We start from the raw sequence: 11,823 nt of genomic DNA on the forward strand, positions 1-11,823 counted from the left end.
ATCTGAAATACCATGTTGCCATAAAGCACTCCAGTATTAAAAAAGTGAAGTGGATGTAAAATAATATTTCTGCATGACATTATTTGAAGGCTGTGTGCGATTTGCAGTACGATGGAAGAAAATATTTTGTCCACCGCCAAGCCGTTAGGTGACGCTTGTGTATGGCAACAATTAGGATGCGCCTTTATAGTTTATAGTATATGTCCACCAGTGGGAAGGCGAGCATTATACAGTGCTTCCAGTCCTTGGCGATCTTAGTGTGTACGGTTTGTCGGAAGAATAATGAGCAGGTCGAACTGTAGAACACAAAGTCTTGGTTAATCTCTGCGATGATGATTTTCTATCAAGATCATGATGTTGTTATACCTTATTTCAGGAAATGCTATTTCCAACTGTATAACAAAATTAATGCGGCTTGACATGGTCGCTCTATAGCCCGATATAGAGCCCGATATAACACGTTTTTTTTTCCCTAGTTATCACCGCGCGCTTTATAAGCTTTTTTTTCCCTAGTCATCACCGCGTGCATGTTATATCTGAGTATCGAGCGGCCATGTCAGGCCGCATTAACTTTGTTATAGGATTGGATATAGGAGTCCCCCTATTTCTATATTTTTTATTCAAAATATAAAATTTTCATTTATTAATTAAAAATATATTAATAATAAAAAGAATATATATAAATATATTAATAATAAAAATAGTATATATAAATATATATATATATATATATATATATATATATATATATATATATATGATTTGTAGTCTAACCATTATGCTTTTTTTTTTTTTTTTTTCTGAAAGTTATGGAAATTCCAGTCATATTTTCCAGTCATATTTTAAAAAAGTCTGGTAGAGATTTTGTCAAATTTCATAATTTTAGGTGTCTTAGAGGTTTTTGATGTTGCTAAATCCATTTCCACCATCAATCAAATATTGCATCTATAAGTTCTTTTGAATCTTTTTTGCCTGACCACTTTGGACAGTGTACGACTCCCTATATCTATCTATCTATCTATATATATTATTTTTGAAATGTGTAAGTTGTAAAATCTCATGGAAAAACAAAGAAGATGTATTATTTTTCTATATATTTTAATGTCAATTATATTTTTATATAAAAAATTAAAAATAAATAAATAAATGATATTTTTACATTTAGATATAATGTGGGATAGAAAGAAGTTCCTCTTTGAAACTTTAGTCACTCTGGTTATTTTATATGGATGTGAGGTTTGGGGTTGTAGCATCTCTAGAGAAAGATTGAGCAAATCCAGAAGTGTTTTATAATGTATAACCTCAAAATTAAAAGCAAGACACCCAAGTGGGTCTTTCCCCTATGGAGAGCCTAGCTATGATTAAGCTTCTTTTTACAAGCACAAAATCAATAACATAGGAGACCATAGACTTCCTAAGCTAGCTTTAAATTCTAGCCAAAACCACCTAAGGCTCAAACCAGGAGGTTGGTATAAAGACACTAGCGCTTGGTTAAACCATTGGGAGACCCACGAGAATGTTGCATTGCAAAACATTAATAACATTAAAAACATTGTTACTTCTAAGTTCAAAGAAAAAATGTGGTGTGAGAAAGATTTAACAGCTAAAAGAAAATTAAGATATTATAAGGAGGTCATCAACCCCACCCTAGAAGATCAAAAGTATCTCTTTGTTTTAACTAGCTCAAAGAAGAAAATTAATATAGCCAAGATTAGAATGAACTGTCATGGGCTCCATAGTGAAACCGATGGTTGGGAAGTTCCTAAAACACCATGGATGGAAAGGTTTTGCCATCTCTTTGAGAATACAAACATCGAGGATGAAAATCACTTCTCTTAGAGTGCCCGGCTTACAACCACATTAGATCTCAGTTTCAAAATCTTTGTTGCAATACTGACCTTCCTAGCCTTTTACCATATCAAAATTATAGTGAGCTCACGAGGCTTCTCTCCAAGATTTTTGAGCATAGGAATAAAATCTTAAATCAAACTAAATAATTCGTTTCTTTAGATCCGATAGACCGAAGTTTGGTCTCAATGGACGTGAACCATCATCATCATCAGCATATATATAATTTTTGCAATGTAACATAAAAAAAAATCAATATTATTAAAAAAAATATTTTTCAATATTATATATAAATTATTTTTCAACACTATATATAGGAGTTGTCTTTAGTGTGACTTTTTGGACTTTCTAGTGTCAATCTCGCAACAAAATTTGAGGTGAAATATTGATTTGTGTTATTTAAATTGTTTTTTTGACTGTATATATGTATATATGGATTCAACACCTTGAAAAACCCCTAGGGAACTTCGATTGCGCAAGGTTACCTATCAAGCTTGTAATTTCAATATATTCCTGCCGGAATTTAGAGAAATTAGACCCAAAAAACTCACCTGCAAAACTTCCAAAAAATCGCACTAAAGACAACCTGCTCTATATATATATAATACAAGGCAAATAAAAACTTATATATGTGTGGATGATTGGACAAAAGACCTCTCCAACTCACCATGTTAGAGATATTCTCACATTAGCTTTACATAAATTACATTTAAAAATGAAAAAAGTAAATTGTGCCAAAATAAAATAAACTATTAATGAATATAAAAATTGATATACTAACCTGATTTTTTTTTTTTTTAGAGTTTGATCTTATAAAGAATATTTCTCTAAAGTTCACAATGTATGGTCTTTGGATAAAGGTGGGGATTGTTGCACTTAATTCATGAAATGGAAAAAAATGTTGAGTGTTGAGGAATGAAATATATATATATATATATATATATATATATATATATATATATATATATATAACAATGTTTAAATAAGCTAGAATTTGTATCTATTCTATATCTACATTGTTAAGATTAAAAATGTAAGAAATAAACAAATGCGAGAGAGAAACAATTAATAAACATTAAGTGGCAACACATAAATTAACCATAAAATTTATCTTGGAAAACCTCAACCAAGTAAAAACCATATCGTTATAGATCTATTACTCTTTTAAAGGCTTCTTCAATTGGAGGATGCCAAGAGACTTCATTACATGAAATAGTATGGGCAACATAACATGAATCACCAAAACCATGGCTGTAAACTAAATCATTTGACTCATTCTTGAGTCAAGTTTAATATAACATTCCCCATTTAAACTTGACTTGAGAGATTCTTCAGATCTAATTTGTGAAACTACATGCTTCCCCCATCACTCTAGACTTTATTAGAGCTATTGGTGCCTTACCAGGTAAAGAAGAAATCATCTTCAAAGTAAAAGTAATTTTTTTTTGGCTAAATGTAATTGTCTTTATTGAATGAAATATCAATATATGTGTATATATGTTCAAGTTCCATGAATATTGTTGATAACTATGTACATTTATATACTTGCCCACTTAATTTGCATATGTTCATTTAATGTATATTGGATGTCTATTGTCTTAATTTAATGAATGATTAAGCACAATACTCATATAAGTTGTTAATGGCTTGTCTAGCCCTAAGGTATGGATGTAATAAGTTTTTTTATGAGGATGATGTATGACTCAAAAGATAAGGATATCAACCCCTTAGCCTCTTAGACAACTATTGATGAGCCCCATAAATGGGTAATTATATGGGCTCATTTGGCCTCCTAACTTAGCTTAATCCACCATTCTCATTAGTTTATTGCATATTTTTTATTATATTTATGCTAATAGAGTGAGTTGGGTTAGTCATGATGTCATGAAGTCTAATGTGTGCTTTATGTAGATTTTTGGTCAATTTTGAGACAAAGTCAAAGCTTTAATGAGCATTTGGTAGCCAATATTCGAGGAAGACAAGGGAGAGGATTTATAAGAGGATGTCCCCCTCATTGATGACTCCATACTACGAATCCTCCTTCAGAAAGCTCGGAGCACAAGCAGCCACATCAATGCATCAAAGAGGCAACCGAGCAAGTGAATGTTAACTGCTGTCTATCTCAAGTCCTGGGAGCCAAGCCTCCCTGATTTTAGGAGAGCTGTTGGGAGTTCCAGTTGTATAAATAGAGAGGCCTAGGGCCTCGGTAGGTTGTTGGATGTTAGTCAAATTTTCGCACTGTCTTGCAGCTTTTGCTCAGCTCATTTCGAGCTTACTTTTGTGAACAGTTTTATGTAATGTGACTATTATTTTGATAATGAAGATGAAATATTTTCTAAGCCAGCACTGAGTTCTTCCAGAGGGCTGAAGCTCTTGGGTTAGGGCCCAACCCAAGCTTCCCAACACCTCTTGTTTTGTATTTATATGTCTTGTTGCAGTTCATGAATTAGTTGCTGTTAGATAGATTTCTTCCTTAGTAGAATAGGTTGCTTTTCGGTGATTTACATAGCTGTTTCTGTTTCAGTTTGCTGAAGTAGGTTAAATAGTGGTAAGAGAAAGATACAAAATGGCTATCAACAGAGCCTTGACCTCCTTTCCTCCCTTTGGGACCATGAGCTGAGGTCAAGACCCTCTTGCTGCCACCAAAAACACAGTTTTGCCTTTTCCATGCAATTTCTTATGTTATAGTTTGATTTAGAGGTTAATGCTTTGCTTTAGTTCCATTCTGCCATACTTATTTATGTTTTTGCAATAAATCTCCATTCATGCTTTCCTTTCCATGTAGCATTGTTTAACATTTTATTTTCCTAGATTAGAATTTAGGTTAATATGAGGTACAGTTCTGTTTTTGGCGCAGGTAGTTTCTTTTCTTGCTCAGTTTCAGTGTTTGGTTTGCAGCTCTTTTGCAGTACATCTCTGCTCATAATAAGTCAATAAATCAGCCATCACCATCTCTTTTGCTACATGCTCCACAGGTCATTCACAACCCCTCATAAATCTACCCTAATTTGCTGCGTTTTTCTCATAAACTTTCCTCTCGTCCCTTGAACAAATCCAACCATCATTCTCTTTCCTAATCCTTCTTGATGAACCTTGGACACCTTAACACATCCCTCTAGTCTTCAGCTACCCTTTCCCACCATTTTTCCACCTTTAAAACCTCTAAAACAGCCCTTGGCATCCTCTTGTAGATCCCCTGTAGCCTCCTGTAGAATTTCATGTAGGTGAATTTTTGAGGTCTGATTGCAGGGAAAGCCTCCAGAAGGTTACCATAGGCCTCCTAGGACCCCTCCACACCTTCCTACACCTCTGAAAATCCCAACGTTGCCCTCCATCGCCACCTAATCGCTGCCACATACATAAGCAAATAAATTACATGCATAACAATTTCACATAAAATACATATAAATCCAAAAAAGATGTTTTTTCTCATTTCTTCCTAGAAATAGCTTGAATAAATGTTGTTTAATTCCTAAGTAGGTAATGGCATTCATTTTATGGTTTTTCATCTCTCTTTTTGCAAAAGTAGGGTTAGTTGTTTAATTAGGGTTTGCTAGGGAATGCAAGGGATACCTCAGTGATACTACAACCCCAATCAAGCCACTTCCATACCTTCTTGGGGCCCCCCTGCTCATCCTTCCTGGTCCACACCTCCTCCTTGGACATATCCATCTCAATATCATGCCCAACCATCCGCTCATTCATTTCACTCCTATGCTCAACCACAACCTCAGTGGAATGCATATCATCAGGGGTGGAGGCCCCAGTACAACTCTTCTCCCGCAATTTTTCCTCCAACACTTGCTCAACCACAACCATTGCCTCCTGCTCCACCAAGGCAACCCCAAATGCCTACTCAACTGAACCTGAACTCGAACAACAGATAGGCTCAACAAGTATATAGTGGGGAACCATCATGCCCAACCTATGCTGTGGAGATTCAGGAGATTAACCTATGATTTGGGAAGGTTCTCCTAAATAGCCAGCCCCCCCTAGGAGGTTGAGGAAGATAAAGAGGAAAGTGAACCGAAAGCAATTCTACCCTTTCCTGAGAGACTATCCAGGACAACACAACCCACCCTAGAAGAAACTGAACTTCTAGGAGAATTGAAACAACTATGTGTAAAGATACCACTTCTCCAAGCCATAAAGGATGTGCATATATACAATAAGATGATAAAAGAGAAGTGCTTCAGGCATCCAGGCAGGCGCAAGAGAGATGCCCCAACCATCAATGTCATAAGACCACTATCTGACCTAATGTTGGGGTAGGTAATCTGTCCGAAATATTTAGACCCTGGAAGCCCAGTAGTTGATGTCCACATCAATGGCACCATGATCCCACATACCTTGATTGATCTGGGAGCTGCCATTAATGTGATGACCAAGGACACCATGCTCAAGCTCAAACTCCAGGGCTCCTTGAGAAAGACCATGACAATACTGCAACTAGCAGACCGCTCCACCGTGACCCCTGAAGGGATTGTGGAGGATGTGATGGTATCCATTGATTCTTGGGAGTACCTTGCTGATTTCTTGGTTCTCCAGCCAAAAGCAAAGCTCACTGGGTATCCTCTCATCCTGGGAAGACCCTAGTTGGCCACTATCGATGCTTACATCATTTGTCGGGTTGGGAACATGACTATCAAGAACGTGCATATGTCCAAGCAGCTAATCCTATACCCTCCTACCAAACCCCTACTAGAACATGATCTACCTCTCCGGTTGGAGGAGGAGGATGAGGATGAATTCTATTCTGCACCATTGTGTGCAATAGAAACTATCATGGAGGGGAACTGCAAAATGAGGATGATATCATTGGAGATTTAATTCAGAATCCACCCCCCAGTATGTTTCCATTAGAAGATCTAGTCAAAGAAACCCAAGACAACCCCCTAGCTGATCTTTGTGTGGCTGACCCGACCTCTCTCCGTGTTAAGAATATAGAGTTCGGCCCAGAAAGAACCTTGAAAATCAACTCATCCCTATCCACCTCCCAAGAGAAGGAACTGTGTAGCTTATTGAGAAAACATTTAGATGCCTTCGCCTGGAGCTATAAGGAGATGAAGGGAGTGCACCCTTCAGTTTGTACCCATCACATTTACATTAAGGAAGATTGAAAACTAGTCAGGCAGCCTCAAAGGAGGATGAATCCAACCCTTAAAGACATTGTCAAGGAAGAATTGCAAAAGTTACTAGATGCAAGATTCATCTACCCCATCTCTGACAGTGAATGGGTCTCTCCTTTGGTGCTAGTGCCAAAGAAAAATGGTAAGTGGAGGATCTGTGTCAATTATCGGGAACTAAACAAGGCCACCAAAAAGGACCATTTTCCTTTGCCTTTCATAGATCAAGTGTTAGATGGTCTGGCGGGGAAAAAGTTTTTCTCCTTCCTAGATGGGTTTAGTGGGTACAATCATATTCAAATCAGCCCAGAAGACCAAGATAAGACCACCTTCACTTGTCCTTGGGGTACCTTTGCATATCGGGTCCTTCCTTTTAGTTTGTGCAATGCTCCCGCCACTTTCCAGAGAGTAGTATTGAGTATATTTTCTGAATTGGTTCATGATGCAGTGGAAATATATATGGATGATTTTACTTCTTATGGTTATAACTTCAAGGAAGATTTATCTAACCTGGGAAAGGTTTTGGACAAGTGTATTGAAATGAACCTGTCCCTCAGTCCGGAAAAATGCAAATTATTGATGACTGAAGGGACCGTGCTAGGTCATGCAATATCTCAACAAGGATTGCAGGTGGACCCCAACAAAATTGCCATCATCCAAAGGGTCCCAGCTCCTCAAAAGGTGAGAGATGTCTGAAGTTTCCTAGGCGTAGCGGGATATTACAGAAGATTCATTAAAGAATTCAGTAAGTTAGCCTCTCCGTTGTTTGGTATTTTGGGAAAAGATGTCGAGTTCATATGGACTGAAAATTGTCAAGAAACCATAGATACCTTGAAAAAATACTTGTGACTGCCCCAATTTTGAGAGGCCCAAACTGGGCCCTACCTTTCCACATTCACACCGATGCATCAAACAAAGTAATAGGAGCAGCCTTGGGGCAAATTGATGAAAAGCTACCTTATGCCATATACTTTATAAGTAAAAATTTGTCCAAGGCAGAGTTAAACTACACGGTCACCAAGAAGGAACTCCTAGCTATAGTGCATTCCTTAAATGAGTTCAAACATTACATCACAGGCTATCAAATCTTTGTACACACCGATCATGCTGCAATTAGGTATTTAATGAATAAACCAGATGTAAATGCTCAAATTATTAGATGGTTTCTTTTACTGCAGCAGTTTGATTTAACCATTGTTGATAAGCCTGGTAAAGAAAATGTTGTTGCTGACTTTTTTTCTAGAATAGATTGGCCTGCAGGTGAGGAAGGAATGGTGGATGATCAAATGATAGATGAGCACCTATTTGCTATCCCAGTACTCTCTCCATGGTTTGTTGATATAGAAAATTACTTGGTTTCAGCATAGTTCCCACCACACCTGTCCTCAAAAGAGAAGAGCAAGATCGTGAGGAAAAGCGCCCCTTTTACTTGGATTGGGGGCTATTTCTTTAAATTTTTCCCAGATTAGATCTTGAGAAGATGTGTCAAGGAGGAGGAAGTTTTTGACACTCTCCTAACCTATCATGACGGGCCTTGTGGAGGCCATTTTGCAGCAAAAGAGACTGCCTTCAAAATCTTGCAAGCAGGTTACTATTGGCCCACTCTTCATCAAGATGTGAAAAGATATATCAGCCAATGTGATCGGTGCCAAAGGATGGGGAAACCTACTCCAAAGGATGAGATGCTCGTGAAACCTCAAGTGACTTTTGAGCCATTTGAGAAGTGGGGCATGGAATTTGTGGGTCCTATCAACCCTCCTTCAAAACAAAGGCAATACATCATTGTGTGCACTGATTACTTGAAAAAATGGGTAGAGACAAAAGCAATCAAGGCAGCAACAGAAGAAAAAGTAGCTGAGTTTTTAAGAGAGAACATATTCTATAAGTTTGGGTATCCAAGAGAACTGGTTATAGATCAAGGCAGTCAGTTCACTTCCAATTTGATTGAAGACCTGCTCACACATCATAAAATCAAGCATAGGACTTCCACCCCTTACCATCCACAAGCCAATGGATAGGTGGAAGTCACTAACAGAGCTTTGGAAGGAATTTTGACCAAGGTAGTGAGCAACAACAGAAAATATTGGGCAGATAGATTGGTTGAGGCCACCTGGGCCTACAACACCACATGGAAGACCACCATTGGGTTCACACCCTATGAACTGGTCTATGGGAAGAAGGCTTTGCTGTCAATAGAATTTGAATATATACACTAAGGATGGCAGCTCAGCTAGACCTAGACCTCAGCCATGCACAAAGGGAAAGGTTACTCCAGCTCAATGGATTGGATGAACAAATTTTGTAGGCCCTTCTCCACATAGAGGTAGTCTAGCTTCAAAGGAAGATATGACATGAAAAAAATATCAAGGAGAAGCAATTCCAAGAAGGAGATGGGGCACTGCTCTATGAATCAAGGTATAAAGATTTCAAAGGCAAGCTGAGGACAAGATGGCTGGGACCCTACATTGTAGAAAAATGCAATGACAATGGTTCAGTTCTGATTAGAACCATTGATGAGGAATCCATCCCCATGCTTGTCAATGGACATAGGTTGAAAATTTACAAGAAGCCCTCTCTAAGCGAGAGTTCACTGAAGATTTGAATAAGACATCGTTGGTATTGGAGCAGGTCTCAGCCTCCATTCCACCCACTCATTGAGAAAAAAATAAAAAATAATAAGGACTCAAGCGAAAACCTGAATGAGGCGCTTGAGTCCCATCATTGGGTTGAAAACCTCTTTTGAGGTGGCCCAATGATGACAGAAACAAAAAGAAGAGAGAGAATAAGATCCCTGGGTGAAAACCTCCCTTGGAGGCGCGTAGGGCAGACAAGTAGGGTGAAAACCTCCTGGAGGCGCCGTAGTTGTCTTTTCAAAAAAAAAAAAAACCAGTGAAAAAAGGAAGAGAAAATTGGCTTTTAAAATGCATTGCAGGTTACAAGTGGACCACAGGAAGCAAGAGGAAATGCCACAAAGCCTATTACTCATCCTCTATCCTCTTCTCCATCATTTCTGACCTTTTTTTTTCCACCTCTCTGTGTTTTTTTCTAAAGACTATGTATCCTACAGGAGGCCCTGTGTATTCTACAGGAGGCTCCTGTAGAAATCATAGAGAGTCCGAAATAGCTTTTAAAAACAGTTTGAGGAGTTGGGGATTTTCATAGAGAGCATGTAGGCCATCCTACAGCTATCCACCATCCTAACCATCCATCCCACACCTGCACCACCTCATTTCCATTGATTTCTTTCCTTCCTGCAGCAAAAACACAGAAACTAGTTTAAAAAAAATGAAATAAAAAGAACAACACCTTCACAACTCACCTGTAGCTTACCAAATACCTCTCCAGTACCATCAGTATCTTTAGTAGCATCCTCACAGCTCCTAGCACAAGAATCAGCTAAAAGTTTTAGAGGGAGAAGCAGCTACAGGAGCTCCTGTAGGATTTCCTGTAGCAGCTGATCCCCTTAAAATCAAGCTCTAGCAGCAAAATAGATGCAGCTATAGGAATGCAGAGGATGTACGAAGCAAGATTCAGGTAAAGGGTACCTGTACAAAAAAAAAGAGCCACATATCAAGGAGAAAAAAGCATAAGAACAGAAAGGATATAGGCATGTAGCCACTGAAATCCGAGCATGCAACAACAATAGAACCACGCAGCACCACATCATGAACATTCGACCTGTAGGTAAGTGTCTAACCCTCTCCTCTATTGCATCTGTATAATTCAAAAATTGCATGAACGAATGAGATGGTTAGGGTTAAACCAGAAAGGTGGCCAGTTAACTAGCCACCCACATCCAGTTTGACTGTGCTCATCCGGAGATCCCACACACGTGTGCCTAGTCAACTCACAAAAAATCCAAGAACACAGGTAGTGGCTGGTGTATAAACTCCGATGAAAATGATGGGAAGTGATTACGGGCAATAGTCATGAGGAGTCATGATGACACAGCAGTGGGGACCAACGGTCTGAATAATGGCAACGTACCCTTTTTTCCACCTCACATCATCGCCGGAAATATCTCGAGTAAACATAAGTACTCCTCCTCGAACTTATTCACCACCTTTGTTTCCATTTTATCATCACTCTAGCGGCTGCAGCAAGCTCCATACCACCTCCATAGCCTCGAGACCATCGTTCTCTGTCGTTTTCAGCCCTCCTCCTCTTATCAGGGTTCTACAGGAACATTATGGGGTTCTACAGGAGTAGTAACAGGTTCTATAGGAGAACCTACAACCATTTCTACAGGAGGGGCAGTAAGTAGTTTGACAGGAGAAAACACGGGGTTTTTGCTCAAATTTGGACCTGAAGAGGTAGGCTCTGCACAAACCCACCTTGGATATTCATATGTACAAAGAATGATGCAATTTTAAGGACGAATTAAGCCTGAAAAGAAGAGGAATTGCATTAAAAAAAATTCTGCCTGTTTCTTAAAAAAAAACACAGTTTTTTCTCTGTTTCCTGTTTCTGCAAAAATTGTTGTCTCCTTCTCCACCTGGGGTGTTCCAAAAGATTATAAACATAATGACAGGGGGATTCATGAGGAAGGAACCCATAAATTTAGTCAAGCTCCATGAACATCTCGAGGCAGTAGCCATTTTTACCAGAGCCAATTAGATGCCATTTTTCCAAAAATTTAGAGGGTATGATGAAGAAGTGACTTAGGAATTTTCCCTTTCCTTGGTACCCCACTCAAAGACCCATGCCACTGTTACTTTCAGAGGTCTCACCATGGAAATCACCCCATAATTTATCATTAAGGTTACCAATCTTCCACTTGGACTACCCTGGAGCAAAGATGAAAAGCCATTGGGTCAAGTTGCCAAGGAAACCTTCTTCCAACCAAATG

This window comes from Pinus tabuliformis, chromosome 6 (genome assembly GCF_031772625.1).
Source record: "Pinus tabuliformis cultivar Carrire ecotype Pingquan chromosome 6, CPIR1, whole genome shotgun sequence".
NCBI lineage: Eukaryota > Viridiplantae > Streptophyta > Pinopsida > Pinales > Pinaceae > Pinus > Pinus tabuliformis.